Consider the following 20564-nt stretch of genomic DNA (forward strand, 5'->3'; position numbering starts at 1 on the left):
ATAAGTTCTAGAGTTAATTAGAAAATTAACTTAACTCAGTTGCGTAGACAGGAATTTTCATGGTGGGGGGGTGGGAGTATATATTCATAATTTTTAAGATAAATCACAATGTAGTGCCCTCCACACTAATATTATTTATAAAAAAAGTGGGCAAGTGGGTGTGCAGTAAGTGTCTAGATAAGTACTTTTAGAAATGTATTGAAATTTGTAGAAAAAAACGAAAATGTCAATTATTTAATAGAAAGATCAAAATAATTCAAAATATTTTGAAAATTTTAAATACTTACCTACGGTTATTAGTTTTTGAATTACAACAAAATTAGAAAATTCTTATGAGATTTTGTTAATTTACAGTTGAATATCTAATGTCTAACTTCAGATACTCATAAAAAAATATTGTGGATTTACGCTCAAGTTTTTTAAACAGTAATTTTTAAAAAAAACTATTAAAAATCGAAATTTTCTTCTGCCTATAAATATATAGTTTAAAAAGAGTCAAAATATTTTGAAAATGTTATTGTGTATAGAAAACAGTAATATTAACATTCGGTGTAAATTAAATTTAACTGCAGCGCGGTTACTTTTTTTAGAGTCAAACCAAATGACAAAATCGACCTTGTAGACATTTCTGTTTTTCCCCCTTTTTTTTTGTTTTTCCAGCCTCTTGAAAACTAATGAGAATTTTTCACTTTTGGTCAACTTTTTCCCCAAAATACAACTAAATCCACTTTCCTACTAGAAAATCGAATCATTTTTACTGCCCCAAATGGTGATGATGGACAATAGATAAGCAGACATAATTGTAAAATCAATATAATAATCGCTCTGCTCAGAACCAAAAAAAAGTTTATAGGAGATCTATCCCTTCACCCTTGTACTCCATGAATTAATGTCCATCTGGTACTTATGCAGATGTATCATAGGTATTTAGGTATCATAGAGGTTACACAATCACCCAACCAAGAGGGGGAAGACAATTGCACAAATGACCCCGGCTGTGCCCATCTTCTATTTTCCATATTTACAAATTATATTAATATAATAACATTGGAATAATCTTTGTGGGACTAAATGTAGTTTTAGGTGCTTTTGGTAATTACTTTTTTAGCGATTATTTTGAGAGCTCATAATATATGAAATACTCATATGCTGCAGCTGGGTATGCCATGGCATAGTTATCACAAAGTTATCATAACCATATAGTTTTTTAGCCAAGGTTTATAGATAATCTATAAACCTTGGTTTTTAGTTGTAAACGTTTTGATTAGAATCATGAACTAAGAGACTTCATAATAATATAATATCTTAGTTCAAGATTATAATTTAAATATTTACTTATTTTGTTTTTTACCAATACATTTTCCAATAGGGTCTTCTGATTTGGGGAGGCGCTAATTTAAAGACACGTATATAAGCATTCTACAACAAAATCAAAATAACATACAAAGAATAATTTTATATAAAGGGTTCAACAAAACAAAATTATAAATTGCTGGGGGCCCTGCTTGTGAAAAAATGCAATATCCTTCGTAATAAAAAAAATTTGAAAATAGCATTTTTATTTCTACTAATAAACGAGAGCATAGAGTTTTACGGGTAAAATATACAAAAAAATCCTTTGGCCAGCTTTTTGTTGATTATCTGGGTTCCAACTAACTATTTAATCAAATGCGAACTGTGTACAAAAAAAATATTCATTCTGGTGGTTGTAATGAGAGAAAATTGGTTTATAATTGGCTGTTTTAAAATTTATAAATGTATGTTGTTACTTGGTAATTTATTAGTATACATATATAATTAGTATATAATATCATTTGTTTTCTTGTATTTAATTTTGTCATACTGTTCTGTAGTCCGTTTTCACGTTATCCCCATAGATTATAGAAATAGACGGAACATTGGTTATGACAACGTGTGCTATGGTGGAGCCAAGGTGTATTGATAATATTATATTTAATACACCTTGGGTGGGGAGCACTGCTGCAGCTATATATTAATAGGTATGTGAAATTCAAAACAGGGGGCACTTGGGGAGTTCCGACAGAAACTTACTTCTTTTAGCGGGCTGTGACTGTATGTCTTGAAAAAATTACGTATGCTTATTATTAATTGGTTCTTTTTACATGATATGAGACTTAAAATTCTTTATAATAAAAAGTTTTTATATTTTCAATTTATTAATTATACATGTTTTAAGATTATAATTTTTAAAACTTAAAGTAATAAATTTTAATATATTTTCATTATTATTGCTTACGCGAGTTAATATTAATATTAATATTCCAATTGAAAAAAGTTTAGTAGCCCAACAGCCAACATTAATGTGGAATGAAGACAAGTACTTATGCATAGCTCCCGGAGAAAATAATGTTCCTATCAGTTTATTGTTTGATGAACATGCAGAAGAACTGTCTTTTCCATCAATATACCTACAGGCGCAATTGGGGGGGGGCTTGGATGTGCTTAGCACCCCCAAATTTTTTCATGGTAATTTTCATTTTAATAGTCATTATGTATAAAAAAAAACAGTTTTTATTATGTTATTTTTTATTTATATTTATAAATAATATTATTATTTAAAAAAACTAATCAAGTGATATTCTGTTGAAATGTTTGTGTATGTAGAGTGTAGACGGGTAATACGTAAGACGTGTAATAAAAACATAAAATCATAATGAACATTTTAAATTTAGATTATTTGTAAATATCGTAGCGGTGTCGATAACACCCGTTCGTACAGCAATTCGGCGAAAACGCATCGCTGGACACATTTGCAGTGTGCCAAAATTTATTACTCAGAATACTCAATGTTTCTATGGTCAAACCCCAATCCACTATTGCCACTGTTATAATTTTATCATTGATAATGATAGTAAATAATTCTATTTATACTAGTGACCAATGTTTTCGAATTGCTATTTGCTTGTATTTATCGTCTACATAAGTGCACACTGCCACCTGCATTCATTAACAATCAACCGCTCGAATAGAAAACAGTGAACGTATGAATTCGTAAGTTTATTTGAAAGAACCATTTGGATTATTTTGTTTTATAAGTAATTTAGTCATAAACTTTTACTCATAACAAAATGTTTTCAATATTTGAAAAGTATAAATATAACAAAAAAAAACGACCAATTGTGAAGCTTATGGAGAAATATCTGCCACTACCGGTAAGTAAAAACCTATAAAATAAAGCTAAAATTAAAGTTTGCACTGTCATCTGTCTCAGTGGTATTAGAAAAATTATTGTCCACTCTTACCATTGTTTTCATGTTCACGCTTCCAATCAGTTCAGCTACTTGTGAAAGATCCTTTTCAGCCTTAAGAAAAATTAAAACTTGGCTTAGGGTATCAATGGGTCAACAGAGATTTACTAAACTACTGATTTGTCAATGTTGTATATTGAAAAAGACTTGACCAATCAAATTGATGTAAATGAAGTATACATATTTATACATATTTATATACATATTTTTGGTAAAACTGAAAGGAGAATGATATTAGAGTGAAGTGTAAAGTTAAATTAAATTTAAAAAATAAATGTTTACATATTAGTTATTGCGCTTATTAATTAATTAATTCTTAATTACATAATATACTTTCCAAAGCATTATAGTCAATACTAAATATTTTAGGTAATTGTTGAATGGGTATTGTACGATTTCATCCTCTGACTATATCAATAACCATATGATAATATGACAAAAAAAAATAGAGGGGCTTCAGCACCCCCAGTTTTTTCATTGAAATTGCGCCCCTGATGAATACCTTGGTCAATTTCGTAAATTTAAAGAAGGTATCTCTGTTACGGCATTTATGATGGCAACTAGTGAACTCAGGTAATCTGTCAGAAGAGGAGTTATCCCCCATTACTTCATACTCAGTTCAGGTTAAGATTGAACCACGTCGCGCATGCAGACTGAGCCGCCGAACAGTGCCTGATCCCCCCATGCGATGGCTATGCGTTCTGTGATTGGCCGCCGTGCGTACGCTCCCACCGGTGTCCGGAATGCGCGAAAAAAAAACATGTTTTGGTCGAGCGAGCGGTTCAATCTTAATCTGAACATAGTATAATAATCAACATTTGTTAATTTAAAAATGCAAATCTCGCTCAGTACAGTTCGTATTACTAACACCGTTATTTCGGTTGACAATATGTATATGTGTGAATATAATAACCATGGAGATTAGAGATATGGATAGATGAACTCCGTTTACAAAATATGGCCCGACAAAAGTCACACAGTTACTCTGCCACCAGGAGCGCGTCGTTCGATAGTAGGGCTACGTTTTACCACTCATTATACGTACTTTATTATAAATGTACGTTCTTTTTGATTTTTTGAATTCGAATGGAATATAAATTATGATTTATTATTCATCGCCTGGTCATGTTAAAGTTTACCTAAATATACGATTAAAGTTCATAAGGTGTTTGATATAGATAAAATTCAAAATTCAAAATATTCTATAATGACTACAAGTCTAATGAATAATGATAAATAAAACATGGTAAGTACGTATATAAATAATACATTAATTAAAATTTTGATAATTTTCTACTACACTTGGTTTTTCCCTTTTTTTTGTAGTTTCGTTGTAGTTTGAATGCCTTACAATAAAATACGTGGCGTAGTTTGGTAATATATTACATATTATAAAATATGTATTTTAAATTAAGATAGCTAGAACTGCAGTGTCGCTACTTCGACGTATTACTGACTGAAATTTTTTCGTAACAGCGCATTCATTGAAATATGTAACGAATATGCATTTATAGCCAAATATGCATTTACGGTTAAATATAAGTGGGTATCCTTGCCCCGGGCGCTGTTGGTTTCAGGGCACTCAGGTCCTCTTAAGCTTATGAAAAATAAAAAGTCATGAACATAAAATATGTATAATTTATACATATTTCCAAAAAATAATAATGAGTATTACACAGACACACAGTCATTCATTATTTAACACGTTGAACGCTGATGTCAACTGGGCACAAATAATTTAGCGCCCATGGCCGGTGTCAACGATGGCGTTTAATTGTCTTTAGGAAATATGATGCATTTAAATTGATTTATTTTTTTCCAGTTTTTTATTGATAAAGGTACGTATTTCTAGAAAATGAACGTTTTGTCCAAAATCGCTTTTTTTTAAACTTAAAATGTTGAGAAGAAAATTTTTGAATCAGAAATTGATTTATTATTTTTATTTTTTAACTATTTTTAATGGTATATCACATATAATCTAAATCATTTAAAAATTAGAGAAACAAAAAAGAGCTATCCTAAAAAATTAGAAAAATAGAAAAGGTTTGTTTTGAATTGAAACCCCTCAATTTATTTTCAAAAACAGAAACTAATGGTTCTCAATATTAACACCTGTCAAGTTAAATAATATATTTTATAGCGTATAAAAACCCTGCGTCGTCAGCTCAATTCACTAGCTGACCCACTCGTGCTACAGGGAGTACCCAATTTTGTATATTATAATCGTATGTGCTTAATAGTGCAGTGTATGGTATAATATTAATCTTACTTCGCGTTACTCGCGGTGACCTTTGGACCTGCGTTTACGTTACGCGTTCCTATCTAATTTAAAATTAAACTGATATACACCAATTATATTAATCTTAATTTTAATGTAATTATGAGCATAACAATTAAGAATCAAAAAGATAAACAACCTCCAAATACTCATTTAAAGTTAACAATAAATACACCGCCTAGTGACTCAAAGAGTGATAAATGGATTTAGACAAAAAAAAGAAATAACTCTTCCTCAAACTCTGAACCCCTTATCATTTCCACAAGTGCAACACAAAAATAAACTTTTATTTTCACCAAACAGTTTTGAAATACCCAGATCAGCTGAAACAACCAATGAAGAAATTATCACTGATGAATCACAACCCACCAATTCAGTTTTAGTTCACCCCAAAACAAGCCACCCCCTCCAATATTTATTAAAGGAGTCGAAGATTTTCCTAGCTTATGTACTGAATTAATCGGTTTGATAGGCGTCGATAATTTTTACTGCAAATCAATTGCGCATAACTTAAAAATTCAAACATCGAACAAAGATTCTTATAGAACTGTAGTGCATTTTCTAAGGAAAGAAAAAGCCGATTTCTACTCCTACCAATTAAATGAAGACAGATCAACTCACGTAATTTTGCGTAATCTACATCTCTCTACTCCGACAACCTTTATTAAAAATGAACCGGAAGTACAACTATTCCAAGTAAAGCAAGTAAGACAAGTTACCCAAGTAGTACATTGTCTCAATAAACACCCCTTCCACTCTTCTTCATCGACTTAGAACCCTCAGACTTTTCACAAGATATATATAAACTAGAATCCTTATTACATACAAAAATATAAATTGAAGAACCTCACAATCCAAAGACCGTCAGCCAATGTCAAAATTGCCAAGCTAATGGTCCTACAAAATCCTATTGTCCGTTGCAGAAACAATCACTACTCATCTGCCTGCCCAAATTCACTCCAAGATCCTATATGAGATGTGCCCTATGCTCCGGCAACCATCCGGCGAACTATAAGTGCTGCTAAACCTGATAAAGATCTCCAGCTTCGTAAGAAACCAAATGCAAATAACCATAACCTACATAATCTTAAGTTTAAGCCTAATAATGTAAAAGACAGCCATCAATCAACTAACACTCCACCCAATAATCATTCAACTCATTTTCAAACGTATGCTCAAGCCATTCAGAATCAACTTCTCCTTCAAAATACTCCTCTACTAACTCCAGATACCAATACATACATGTCAAGCTTCCTAAACGAATTTAAACTCCTAATTAACCCATTAATTTCAGATGATAAAGTAATTTTTTCAATTCATAACGACCCAATTATAGCCCCTACTAACCTAACCTTATTATCTGAATGGTATGAAAAATAACGTGTAAAAGGAAATCACAATAAATCGCCTCTTACAACTTTTACCCTTAGACACGAATACACGATCACTATTCAAAGGTTTCAATCAATAACCTATCCCACCCCTCAATACTGTTTAATATTTAGGATTTATTCTCGACTAAATATTAACTTGGAACAAACATATAAAAACTAAAAGATTGATTCGTCGTTAAAAACGTTTTTATCAAAAAATAAATGTACTATACTCTATTCAAAATAACTATTTGCCCACTCGATCGATGAAAACTCGTCTCTTTTGCGCATGTCTGTTGCCATGGTGAGCGCTGATGTTTGCTGTGCCACCGCCGCCGACGCCGACGTTCAGCAGGTGTATACGTAGTGAACAATAATATCGCACCTTTTTCATGGATAATTTTGTACGACGTAGGCATTGTGTTTAGTGCAGACCAATAAGGTACAAGGAACATGGTACAGAAAAAAATATATACATTATAACATAATAGCCAATTAATAAATAATATGTAATAATTATTACGATATTGGTATTATGATCATCTGTATGCACGGCGACAGCTGCTGTCGATAGCGATGGGTGACGGCAGTTGTTGACAACTAACGACCAATCTCGCACCTAGAAAAGCGCACCGAACTCTAGCCAGGGGGTTAGACAACTGCCGGCGGCTCAGTTGCGTGCTCGAAAGTGTGCAAAGTTATTCTGAATAAAATATAGCTTATAAACAAAACCACTAATATCCAAAACTCTCCTAAACCCTATATGGACACATGGGTTACAATACGGGGATCGGCTAAGAAATCAAACTTAAATGAAATTCAAGCTCCTTTGTTTGTTTCTAATACAACCCTCCACCAAGATCTAGGTATCCAACCTGCTATAGGTGAAGCGAAACTATTCTACAAACGCTTTTTTGACAGACTAGAAAATCATCCCAACCCTCTAATAAAAGAGTTACATACCTTCACACTTCCTGAAAACGTAAACTCAAAAGGAAATGATGTCGTGACCATTTAAATTAAATGTCTCTCCTCAATAACCTCCCCCCTAAGATAATTGCTATTAACGGGTGGCTTCTTATTCAAGAAACCTATGTTATGTAACCATTATCTTATATTCGTATTGTGCTTCATTGTATAGATTGTGTATGTGCTTTTGTGAAATAAATTTAAAAAAAAATTTAAGCAGCGGGGTTGAGATATTTAAAAAATTTTGTTTTGAACTCTTGATTTGATATTATAAAAAGTTCATTACTTATTTTTTAAATGTTCGGGTAGTAATTTACCAAACATTGAGCTTTGAGTAAAAAACATAAACAATCACCGAAAATTCATTATTATTAGTACATAAATACATTTAGCTTGTTCTACCTATTATAATTATTATCCAGATAATAATAATAATAATAATAAAGAAAACTTGACAGTTTGACCAATATTGATTCATTCGTGGCCATTCTTTTTCAGTTGTACATAATATTATTATTGAAAAATTATAATGTTAATATATTTTATATTTTTATAAAAATCCTTTCAAATACTTTCGAGTATTGTGCATTTAATTATTTCAATTATAATATAGAGACTACTCTATTTGGGATAAGAGCGGTACCGGGCGGCGACCAGTTTTCGGTATTCAGAACGAGGCCACGCCCGTGCCCATGCGCACAAGTTGGCTGCCCAGTACCGCTCTTATTCTGAATAGAGTATATACATATTTTTTAAATCTGTTGCGGGACATGCAATTAGACTATTGGATCATCAATCTCCCGTTAATAGAATTCTAAAATATGTATAGGGTACTGTACTGTGCAATGTATTTAAATTAGTTATAGAGTATACCCAGATTTCGCGTTCATACAGTACCTATATATGATATGTGAAAACAATGGTTTCAATAAAAATATTTATAATATAAAAATATAAAAGTATCCAAATTTCCTATATAGATCCGGCACTGCATGTTTATCATACAGCCGTACAGGTACAAGGCAGTCAGGACTTTTTTAAGTTCTAAAAAATAAGTCATGTTCAAATCTATCAATTAATCCAAAAAATTAAGTAAATAATAACAATTTTTTTTAATTTAGCAGTACATCATATTTAAGTAAGTAAGTAATGAATTTGTATTTAACAATACTAATAGTAAAACAATTTAAATTGTCTATAATAATGGTTCAAAACGAGTCAAAATAATACAAAGTATAAAAAATACTAAAATTAACATTTGGTGAAAATTTTAAGTATTTACTGCAGTTACTTATTTCTTTTTGAATTACATTAAAATAAGAAAACCAATTTTGTCAAAAACTGGTTTTTGGTTTTTGCATTTAAATTCCTGCTTTTCCTATTTCTTTTTTCTTAATTTTTGGGACGCACAGCGATTTTCTTATTTTATTGTATAATATTATACAACATGTTCGATGTCAGTTTATATTAAGTTAATAGACTAAAGACTTAGAGTCAAATACTAATCGAAAATTTTAAATAAAAGTTATATCAATAGATCCATTGAGAATGTTTATAGTTTAATTATTCAACCCCTGTACTATAGGGCCTAATTATATAGCTTAAATGGCAGCTTATACATGAACATTTTCTTAGGTAGCTCTCGAAAAAATGACCACCGATAGTGAAACACGTGCGTTTAACAGTGCGTAATTATCAGCTCCCGATAAGCATTATATACTCCGTGCTATGACTAAATAAACAGGTATGATCACAACTTTGTGATACGCATACCACCCTTTCCACGTCTATCGTGTAGTTTTCCGCTTCTATATTATTTTATTCATATTGACGACGATTGAAATGCGGAGAACTACGGGCAATGGGTTTGCGTGTAGAATAGTAGGGAGATGCGTAAACCGGCCGAAAACAGGTTTTTCGTAATCATACTTAATTATTTTTTTAGTCATGATATAGCAGTTAAACAGGTAATACGGAAATTATTTAATAATACCGTAGGACCTGTAATGAACACTAACAGGCAAACAGGCAAAATGCCTAACATCCCAACACCTTCCAAAAAAACGAAAAAACTCTAACTCTACACCAAACACTATAAACATTCGAAGTCAGGCAAATATCTCATTGCAAAAACATAAAATCCCTACGTAAATTAAATCAACTAAAATTAACTCGTATCGTACATCAATTCCTATTCCGACGGACGGAAATAACAAACGTAATCGCACACCTCTCCACCAGTCATGAAACGACCACCACTACTACCTCTTCACCACACCTAATCTACAATGCAATCGCCTCCTCCACCGTACCTGGTATTGTGACAACTGATTCCTTCTATCAGTTCCAATACTATCTACACTGCGTCTATAAAAAAATCAAGACGTACAATAAAATAATACGCACCCAAACCAAACGCAAACAATTCTTACGGTAACAAACCCCTAACAGAAATTTCGCTTCAACAACTGCAAATTGTAATACACCTAAAAGAAACCAAGCATTAGTTTTCTATTCCATTAAATGAGTTCCTCAAAAAAACTATGTTATAGCCATAAAACGAAATGTATCTCCAAAAAAATCAAATTCGTTTTTAGAATATCTAATAATCGGTTTTGCATATTCTTATCAAACAAAAGTACAATAGACGCTTTGATGGAAAAAAACTAAAATAATTACAATAAACGAACATGAAATACAACTGCGTAGATTAACCAATCCATCAAAGAGAATAATTATTTCTAATATTTGCCCCTACATATGAAATCAAGAAATACTTAATGTGCTTAAAGGCATTGATGTAACTGATGAACATATTCTGAGCTTTAGAAGAGAGATGTATATAAATCGTGAAGATACACCTAAGCTCCCGGGATCACTGATAATTAATTCAAATGGAGCTCAAGTCCTTATCGATGATTCAATAACATATACAAATACATGCAAATCTACCGGACACACATCCAATTCATGCGAAAAAGATTTTTTGAATTAATTCAATTCCAAACCTTTGCATGACCTCAACCCAATACCTCTAAATGAAAACCCACAAAAAGAAGTTACTAAAAGTATAGATAATTCTCAACCTACTCAATCCTCCTTAAAACACGATACGACAGATAAAGAAGATATACAGCCTCCAGTACTCCCTCCAATAAATGTAACTCCGCACTAAAACATCATTGACTGGAGTGTGGAAAATCGAGAAGAAATACTATCCATACCCTCAGTAAATAATAAAATAGAACAAAACCCAATGAAATTATCAACCAACAGCCAGCTTAAAAGACCTTTATCTGACAAAAACACGCCCAAATCTCCCAACTCACTTACAGCATCAAGCAACAAAATGCTATAACTTATGCCTTTTACTTAGCCTGATAAAAATAAAACCAAAAATGTATTCAAAATCCAATTCACTAACCCCCACTGAGGATAACGAAACAGACTCCCTGCTAAAGCCAGCTGATGTATTTTTTGCCAACAGCAAGAACCCCTCAATTACAATGGATCAGTTACAATTTGTTTTGGAAAACTTTGGAAACCACAAAATGAACATCCACACATTATGTGAAGAGATTAACTCAAACGTTTCCAGCAAACTGAACTAACAAAAATATCAAACATATTTTTCAAAACCATCCACCCCACCATAAACCTACACAAATTAACAGCCTCATCTTAAATCGTTTTTTTTTTATATACTACCAAATATATACCTGAGAATAAAATACCTCGCAAATTAGAAACAGGATGGCCTCTGATATGAGCGAACATGATATAAATATAATCCAATGGAATTCTTTAAAAAGCGCAGTGAACTTGAACTTATATTACGGAACTTTATGCCTCCAAGAAACAAATTTCAAAAGAAAACAAAAACCTCACTTCAAAAATTATAGCTGTTATAATACAAATAGGGATGACTGTCGTCGCACTTATGGTGGGGTAGCCATATTCATTGAATCGTCTATCCCTAGTAAAGAAATCCCACTAGTAACCAATCTGGAAGCAGTAGCTGCCTTATTCTTAATGCACAATATAATTTCTGTATGCAATATTTATATTCCAAATCAGACAAATTTAATCCTTGGAAAAAAAGACAATTTTATCTTAACTCAGTCCATTCTATCTTAGTCCGTGATTGAAATCTATTTCAGTGGTTAATAATGCCAAAGAAACGATATCAGAAACTGACCAAGTGATCATCAATAAAATTGAAAAAGATTTAATGCATATGGATGTATTTGTGTATTAAGAATTAAGGTTATGGGCTTGGCCTTTTTTTCATGGTTAGTTTTTTGTTGGATATATATTACACCTATAAAAGTTATAAGTAACAACACTACAACCAGGGCCTGGACACTGATAATAATTTACATTGGCATCATACAAATCCCACAAAAAAGTGGTGACCATAGTGCAATTATACCGATTTTAAATAATTATGTTTTTATTTTTCCATTATAGTAATGAGTAACAGAATATTATTATTTATTATTTTAACATTTCGTTCCAAAAAACTTCATACACTCGCTTTAAAAGAATATTAAAGAATATATTAAGAATTGTTTATAAATTTACATAATTTTAATGCATATAGTGCATATAGTCTATTCAAAATGAGATGATGACTCGGCAGCGACCAGTTTTGGTCAGCCGACGGTCATACTCCCTCCACAAGCATCGATCACGTGACCGAAGCAACGGGGACGTGTCACGCGAGACGTGGATGTGCGTGTGTGCGTCCGCGACCAACAGACATACAAAATATACGCGCAATGCATTTTAAATTATCCACACACATCGGCAGTCGATACTAGACTAATTAAAGCTCCCGTCCGCGGCGGTGCCTCAAGCGCTACTACGGAACAAAAGCCACGCCCATGCGCACAACTTGGCCGCCGAGTCATCATCTCATTTTGAATAGACTAACCTAACCTAACCTTTTTTTTATAGTCTAGGTCCTAATACATTAATTTAAAGTAAAAATGTAGTACCTATAAATTTAATAAAACTTATTATTTCTAAACGTTTTAACAGGTTATTGTCGTATAAGACATAATATAGTAAATAGTAATATAGTACTAATATCTTTAAAAAACGTATAAAAATCTAAATTTTCTTATATCTATAAATAGCTCAAAAATAATCTAAATATTTTAAAAATGTTTTGATGTATAGAAAATTTCATTATAAATATTCCATAAAAATGTCATTTATTTACGGTAATTTTTTTAGAATTACACTAAAAAACAAAATCAACTTAAAAAAAATTTTGGTTTTTCCTTTATTTGTTGTTTGTTTTTCCTGACGCTTTTGAAAATTATTGAGAATTTTTTGATTTTTACTTCCCAGAGTAGGTACAAATAAGTGTCACTTTCCTACCAGAAAAAATGCTAAAGTAGAAAATCAAAGCATCTTTACTGACACAAAAAGTAATGCCAGTCACAAAAAAAAATTCGCTCCGCACGAAATCTAAAATTTCTCTTTGTCAAAAAGTTTGAAAATTGAATTCATTGCTCCTCATAAATTGTTATAATAGCATTTAATTAATATTAAACATACATAAGCATTTTATAACCATTTAAGTTCAAATGTTGACAAAATTTATCAAAATCATGAAAATTTACAAATTTTTGTAGATAAAATACTTAAAAATGTAAGAAATGTTTTAATTTTATAGCTATGGATTGAAAATTTAAAAAAAGGTATCTAATAAGTAGTTTATACAGTTATACTATCACCAAAAAATCTAAATAATATACATACACAATTTTTTTTATAGAATATTTCATTTCAAATTTTGAGGATATTAGATATTTTAATGAAGAATAAAAATTTAAGTTATTTTGATGTCATTAAATAGTATATATATATATATGTTATTCCTGGCCGGTGGGTATTTAAAACTTATCGAATATATTATTATATTTTATACACACAAAGAAATTTTTAAATGCAAAAATGTAAGTATTCAACCAACTGTATACGTTTACTAATAGTAAAATTAATTATTTTAGGTAAACCAATAATTATATCATAAAATATAGGCTGATAGTTCTTCTTCGATCAGAATCTTTTTTCGTATGCAATGATCAGTTCCTAAAATATCCAAATGTTCGTATTACACACCGATGGCTTAATTTAAAAATGTTGTATGTAGAAAATAATGAATTTTACAGTAGAGCCAATTCAATGATTTAATTTTGTATGTATCACTGAAGAGATTATGCAATAACTAAACCAAATTGAATAGTTGTGATTCACAGCTTATTTACACTATCAATAGTATATAATAATTAATAACTATTTACAAGTAGAAGACATTTTAAAGATAAATAAATTAAAACTGTACTTAACACATTTATTTAACACACACCCATTATGGCAGTAAAAAATTCATAGACGGTAAAAATGTTGTAAGTGCTCACTTAACACATTATTACAAAACTGTTATTAGTACACAATTATAGGAATTAACACATTTTAGAAATAATAATATTTATTTGTAGTAGGTACTTACCACATCTATACGTCCGCTTTCTATTGACTTAAATATGTACAAAAGGTGGATAAGTGGATGTCGCTCTGCTGTACAGTAGGTTACAAGTGGGTCACTGTAATGGATGGTGTTAAATTTGAATTCAATGATATAATATCATTGTATAAGAAAAACGATTCTGAGCGAAAACGGTCAGTCAGCCTATGATTTTACCAAGTATATTTGATGATATTATTGTGAATAAAGTAATTTATATATAACCTATTTACTCGGAGCCTTGTTTTAAATTTTCAATCTTTAGTCATAAAAGTTAAACATTTTATACATTTTTAACCACAAAATAATTAATAAATTATAAATTTGATAAATGTTGTCAAAATTTGAACTTTAAATGCTTATAAAAAAAAATTGTGACTATGTATTTTTAATATTTTTCAACTGCTATTAAAACGATATATCAGGAGCCTTATATTAAATTTTCACGCTTTTTTACCCAACAAATAAAAATTTATTGATATTTATAGAAAAAAAACTAAAAAAATTGAAAACTGACAATGTCCGTAAACAGCTCAAAAAGAGTCAAAATATTTTCAACATTTTATAGTGTATAGAAAATGCTAATATGAACATTCAGTGAAATTTTCAAGTATCTACAGTCATTCGTTTATTAATTACAATAAAATAAGAAAATTGTTACATGAGAAATCGAGTAAAAATTTAATTTAAGTTTCTTCTAGACATTTTTTTTTTGATAAAGGTAGACAAACTTATGAGTAATCTTATATTACATTTTCAAATCTTAGATTTAAAAAGAAAAATTTTTATGAATTCTCAACTCAAAATAATTTGCTATTTTTCGTGATTTTTCCGTATTTTGTCAAAATTTGAACTTTAAATGCTTATAATTAAAAACTGTGACTAAGGATTTTTAATTTTTTTCGTCTGCCTTTGAAACAATAACCTAGGAGCCTTCTATTAAATTTTCAAGCTTTTTTAATCAACAGATAAAATTTTATTGATATTTATAGAAAAAAAAACTAAAAAAATTGAAAACTGACAATGGCCGTAAACAGCTCAAAAAGAGTCAAAATATTTTGTAAATTTTATGGTGTATAGAAAATGCTAATATAAACATTCAGTCAAAATTTCATGTCCCTACGGTCATTTGTTTAAGAGTTACACCAAAAACCAAAATCTATTTTCTCGAAAACAGATTTTGCGTACAAATTCCCGTTTTTCCTTAATTTTTCTTTTGTTTTTCACGTCGCTTGTGAAAATTACTAGGAAATTATTACTTTTGACCCCCCAAAGTACCAACTAGATTCACTTTCCTATCAGAAAAGTTACTATTGAAGAAAATCCAAGCACTTTTACTGTCCTAAAAGGTGATGACAGACACAAAAATAAAAAAAAAATAAAAAAAAAAACACACATCATTGTAGAATCAATACATTCATCGCTTCGCTCAGAATCTAATATCACTAACCACATATTTGCAAACATACAATTATTACTATTCTTATACTATTATGCACTTGACTCATTTTCGTCAAAAAATGTACTTACAACATTTACAACGGAGTGGCCGAGCGGTCTAAGGCATTGGTTTGCGACACAGCCGATGCCGGATCGATTCCTTGGTCACGGACGGCATTTTTCTTCGGCCAAGTCACGGTGTCCGGAGAACAAGTGCCGCCATCCTCCACCCGGGCATACCTACGGGTGCCCAATCAAAAACTCTGCCAAACCCAACACACACGTGTTCCCCCTACCGACATTAAAACGTACACAACCTATACAGCTAATGGCCATAGATGCCGGGCTTCAGATCAAAAAAAAAAAAAAATTATAATAAAAGACGTAACAACACAAAATATTGTTTACTATGTAACTGTGTAGTAGGTAGATAATAAAAATGCAATTTGGCAAAAAAACATTAAAATATAAAAAAAAAATGTGAAGATATAAATAATTATACATAATATTATTATAAAGGTTTAATTAGAATAACACGCTTTTACATTTGGTACTACACTCTACACTTTTCCTACTACACAAAGTGTGTCGTACTACTCGTACTACACACAATTTTAGGGACTGGCAATCATAAAATATCATTGAATTCAAATTTAACACATCCGTGATCCATTACAGTGACCCACACTACACCTATAATGTACAGTAAAGTTGGACCCACTCTCCCACCTTTTTTCATTTGTGATTTTAAACTAACTTTTTTCAAATGCTTAATAAATATGGTTAGGAACTTATAAGCTATATGAAACTTCTGTAAGTGTTAATGAAATAAAAAAGTCTCGTAGGTACTTATATTTTAATGGAAAATGATTATTATATTATATTGGGTGGGCCTGTCACACGGTAATTTCCTGGTCCGATTGTTCTTGCCGATTCACTTAGTTTTCCTTAAGTAAACCGCTTTTTAGGTTTACAATATCATATTTGTAATCGCGTATATTATTTTTTAGTACTGTATTTGCACCTATAACTTATTCATGGTCTTCATGGCTATTTTAATTTTCTTCAAATATAATATTGCGTAAACTCTGTTTGAACAGTATTCAAACAATATATTATATTATAGGTACATACTACATAGCTATTACATACTTACTAGTTACTATTAGTTATTAGTTATTACATATTAGTTTATTATTTATATTTGTCTATTGAGCTATAATATAATAATATCGAACACGCGATGAAATAATTACTTTTTAATGCCTGAGAATATCGGTTAACATCTATTATGTAATGTACGAAGTACTCATTAAAATTATTAGGCAATTGCCCATTAGGGCGTAGAAACCTCTGTAGAAACAACTTCAACGATTTCGATTTTTAATCTATAATGACACTATATTAATATGTTGTCAATTGTCATATTGAGTAGATATATATAAGTACATATATTATATATTTACCTATGTATTTTAGGTTTTTAAAAGTTCGTCTAGTGATTATGATGCATGGAAACAAAATACAAATAACAATATAAATATATTAGTACAAACTATTGGAGGTTACTCTATATGACTGTATAACATGGATAGTGGATATTTAAATATTAAAATGGTAATAAATTATTACATACCTAATGTTCAACAATTACGATATAATAGTATGAAAAAAGTGGTAAACTAGGAAATATGTTTATGGACGATTTAATATGTTAAATAAACATATTTATATATGTCTGCTTAATAGCTAGTAGTTAGTACTTTGTATAATATTATATTATATTATATATAGTTAATTCAGTATTTCAGTACTTTTAAAATGTATAGCTAGGTATGGGTACGAGACGTACGACACTCGACAGTCAGAACCTAATGTTCCTGCCTTCTTAAGCTAATACCTAATGAAAAATAATAAAATATAATGATTCATTTTTGTTCAACAGCATTTTATATTATCTATGTTAACTGTAGTATAATTTCAATAGTTATATTTAATTTTTAAAATTATATTTCAAATTTATTTATTTAAGTAATTCTTTAGAACTTACAAACTACAATCTACATGTAACTTGCAAATTAAATGTGGACATGTGATGTATTCTAATAAATACAAGTAAGTATTCGGTATAAGTATGATGTATAAAAATTTGTAGGTAAATATAAATATTATAAAATATAAATACATAAATTATTATTTATATGTTATGGTTTATGCAATGCGTCGGTTTGACTGATGATTAGGCTCTCATTTTTATTCATTAGGTTACATTTTTAAACTCTACAGATGCAAATCAAATTAGTATTAACTATTAAATACCTATACTTATACAAGGCTGTGAGTGGCTAATTTAATTGTTGAGTATCTACCAATAAAATCAAAACCACTTTCAGAATAAAATCAAAAAATGTTATTAGTTACCTATTAGAAGGCCACGGATTTTTAGGTAGGTATGCCTAATAAAAAAAGTCATATTATGTATAACAAAAATTACAAATCGTTTATCTATTTCATCTTATTTATTACGAAGTTCTCTATTGCGATCTACGAAAGATTGAACATATTTTCCACAGAATAATGATAATGATTAAATATAAGACATGAAGATTACACCCCTCCCATGATTTTTTTTTAAGATCGTCCCTGCAGTAGTACCTATACAATTTGAATGTTATTATTGTTTTAAGTATAGATATATAGTTGCAGTGGCGTCCCTAGACAGTTTTCTAGGGGGAGGGGCAAATCTATTTTTTAAATCAATAATACCCTATGCATATTTTTCAATAGTTTGAGCAAACTTAAGTCAATTTTTCTGATTTTTTTTTTTTTAATGCGACTACATTACAAATAAGTTTACGTAACAAAGTATTGTTTCATAACAGTAAATTAAAAGGTTGATTATTATTATTTTGTTGACAATGAGAGTGATTTCATACATTAAAAATTATTATGGTGGTGGCGAAGGGGCGTTGCAGGGGACGCGCCTGTATAGTGGCAATACCTACTCAGATATTTTCAATAGAAAGGATTAGGCATACATAAAAAATTCTAATAATTCTATTTATATTCCTAATATATAAAAATATATCGACACATTTTCAATTTCACCTATTCATTTTTATATATAGACAAGTCCGGATTAAGTTAATTTTGGGTCTGGGGCCAAACAATTTTAGAAGACCATAAACATAATCAAAATATTGGTTACCCACAAATAAATACCTATATTTCAGAGATAAAAAAAATATTTACCATATAGGCGTATATTACATTTGATCATTTAAATACTTTTTTTTATAAAATGTATACCTTAGTGTTTGAACAATGAACATAATATACGTAATAATTTATAAATATATGTATGAATGTGTTCATTATTCTAGGTAATATTCAAAGTTTAACATCAAAAACAGTTTTATAGCTATAATGTTTCAACCGTCGTTAATTCGTAACCGACGGTATTCACTGTACTCGGGTATTACTAAATACTATACATAAATTCCATTTCCTTACCATTATCATCCTGCTAAGAATAGAGGACATTGTCAATATTACGATAGCATAATAATAATAATACATACATTATCGATATAATATAGCAATATACAGCCTATGTTGTGGGCCCAGGGCCATGGCCCCCTCTGCCCTCCCCCCCCTTAACCGGGCTTGCACATAGTGCAGAGGTATTCAAACTCGGCGTCAAGGGGCGTCGCGAGAAGTCGAAGAGAGCCGCGTAAAAGCACCGGAAACCAAAATTATATGTTACATCCTGAGTGCGGAGAGTAGATTCTGGTTATGTTGTTATTTTTTTGTTTTTTTAACACAAACCAATCTTAATAAACTTAAAATATAGTTAGAGAATAATGTGGTAAATATTTTGGTAAAAAAACATTTTTTTTTTCACTTTTTTCCTTGTTTACAAACATTTGTATAATATACTATATTATATACTAAACATGCTCTGCTCAGAATCGTTGAATTGAAGAAAATTATATTATTAATAGTTTATCTTTCATTTAAAATTAAATTTATAAACCATAATTAAGTAATCATTAATTACCATCATCAGATGGTCATCTGAACATCTGGTCTTCGAAGAGGCTGTCTGTCATTTTTATTAATTGTATTATATTTTTTAAATTTTTAATAGGTATGTAGTAGGTATTATAATAATAATAATAATTATTATTATTATTATTGTTGTTATAACTTATAATTATTATTATTATACTATCGTAGTTATAGGAATCCGAATTTTTGAAATGAGCGGGCGGCATTGTGACAAAAGCGATAAAGCACACACACTAGTGTTCGTTTACTTCTCGTACATAGACATAGCCCAAATAGGTATACTTGTCTTACGAATTGCCTAAATATTACTCCTTAAAACATGATACGCTGGAGCCCCTGCTTAATATAAATATAATATGGAAACGATAGTGAAACATATTACCTACCCGACTATTTGAATTTTTATTTCTAATACTATACCCATATATAATATATTGGTGGCTATAACAATACGAGTATTGTGTCCGTATTGTTTCAATTTTTTATAATGATTTGGGAGCCGTAAAAATATTGTAAACACACAAAGGAGCACGATGAAAAAATTGAATACCTCTGGTATAGTGAAAAAAATACCGATGGGAGGGGTTGAACAATGAACACCCCCTCCCCCCGGGTGTTTACAC

The 20564-nt window shown here is 30.3% G+C and overlaps 1 long non-coding RNA gene across 1 annotated transcript in view; it reads right to left on the minus strand.

Moving 5' to 3' along the window:
- Nucleotides 1–16550, minus strand: part of LOC132942626 (uncharacterized) — a 30340-nt gene extending 13790 nt beyond the window's left edge. Inside the window, exon 1 of the long non-coding RNA XR_009664300.1 lies at nt 15961–16550. This is a non-coding gene — a long non-coding RNA (uncharacterized LOC132942626). The remainder of the gene's footprint in view (nt 1–15960) is intronic.
- Nucleotides 16551–20564: the final 4014 nt, after the last annotated feature.

The sequence above is a fragment of the Metopolophium dirhodum genome, chromosome 4, assembly GCF_019925205.1.
Source record: "Metopolophium dirhodum isolate CAU chromosome 4, ASM1992520v1, whole genome shotgun sequence".
NCBI lineage: Eukaryota > Metazoa > Arthropoda > Insecta > Hemiptera > Aphididae > Metopolophium > Metopolophium dirhodum.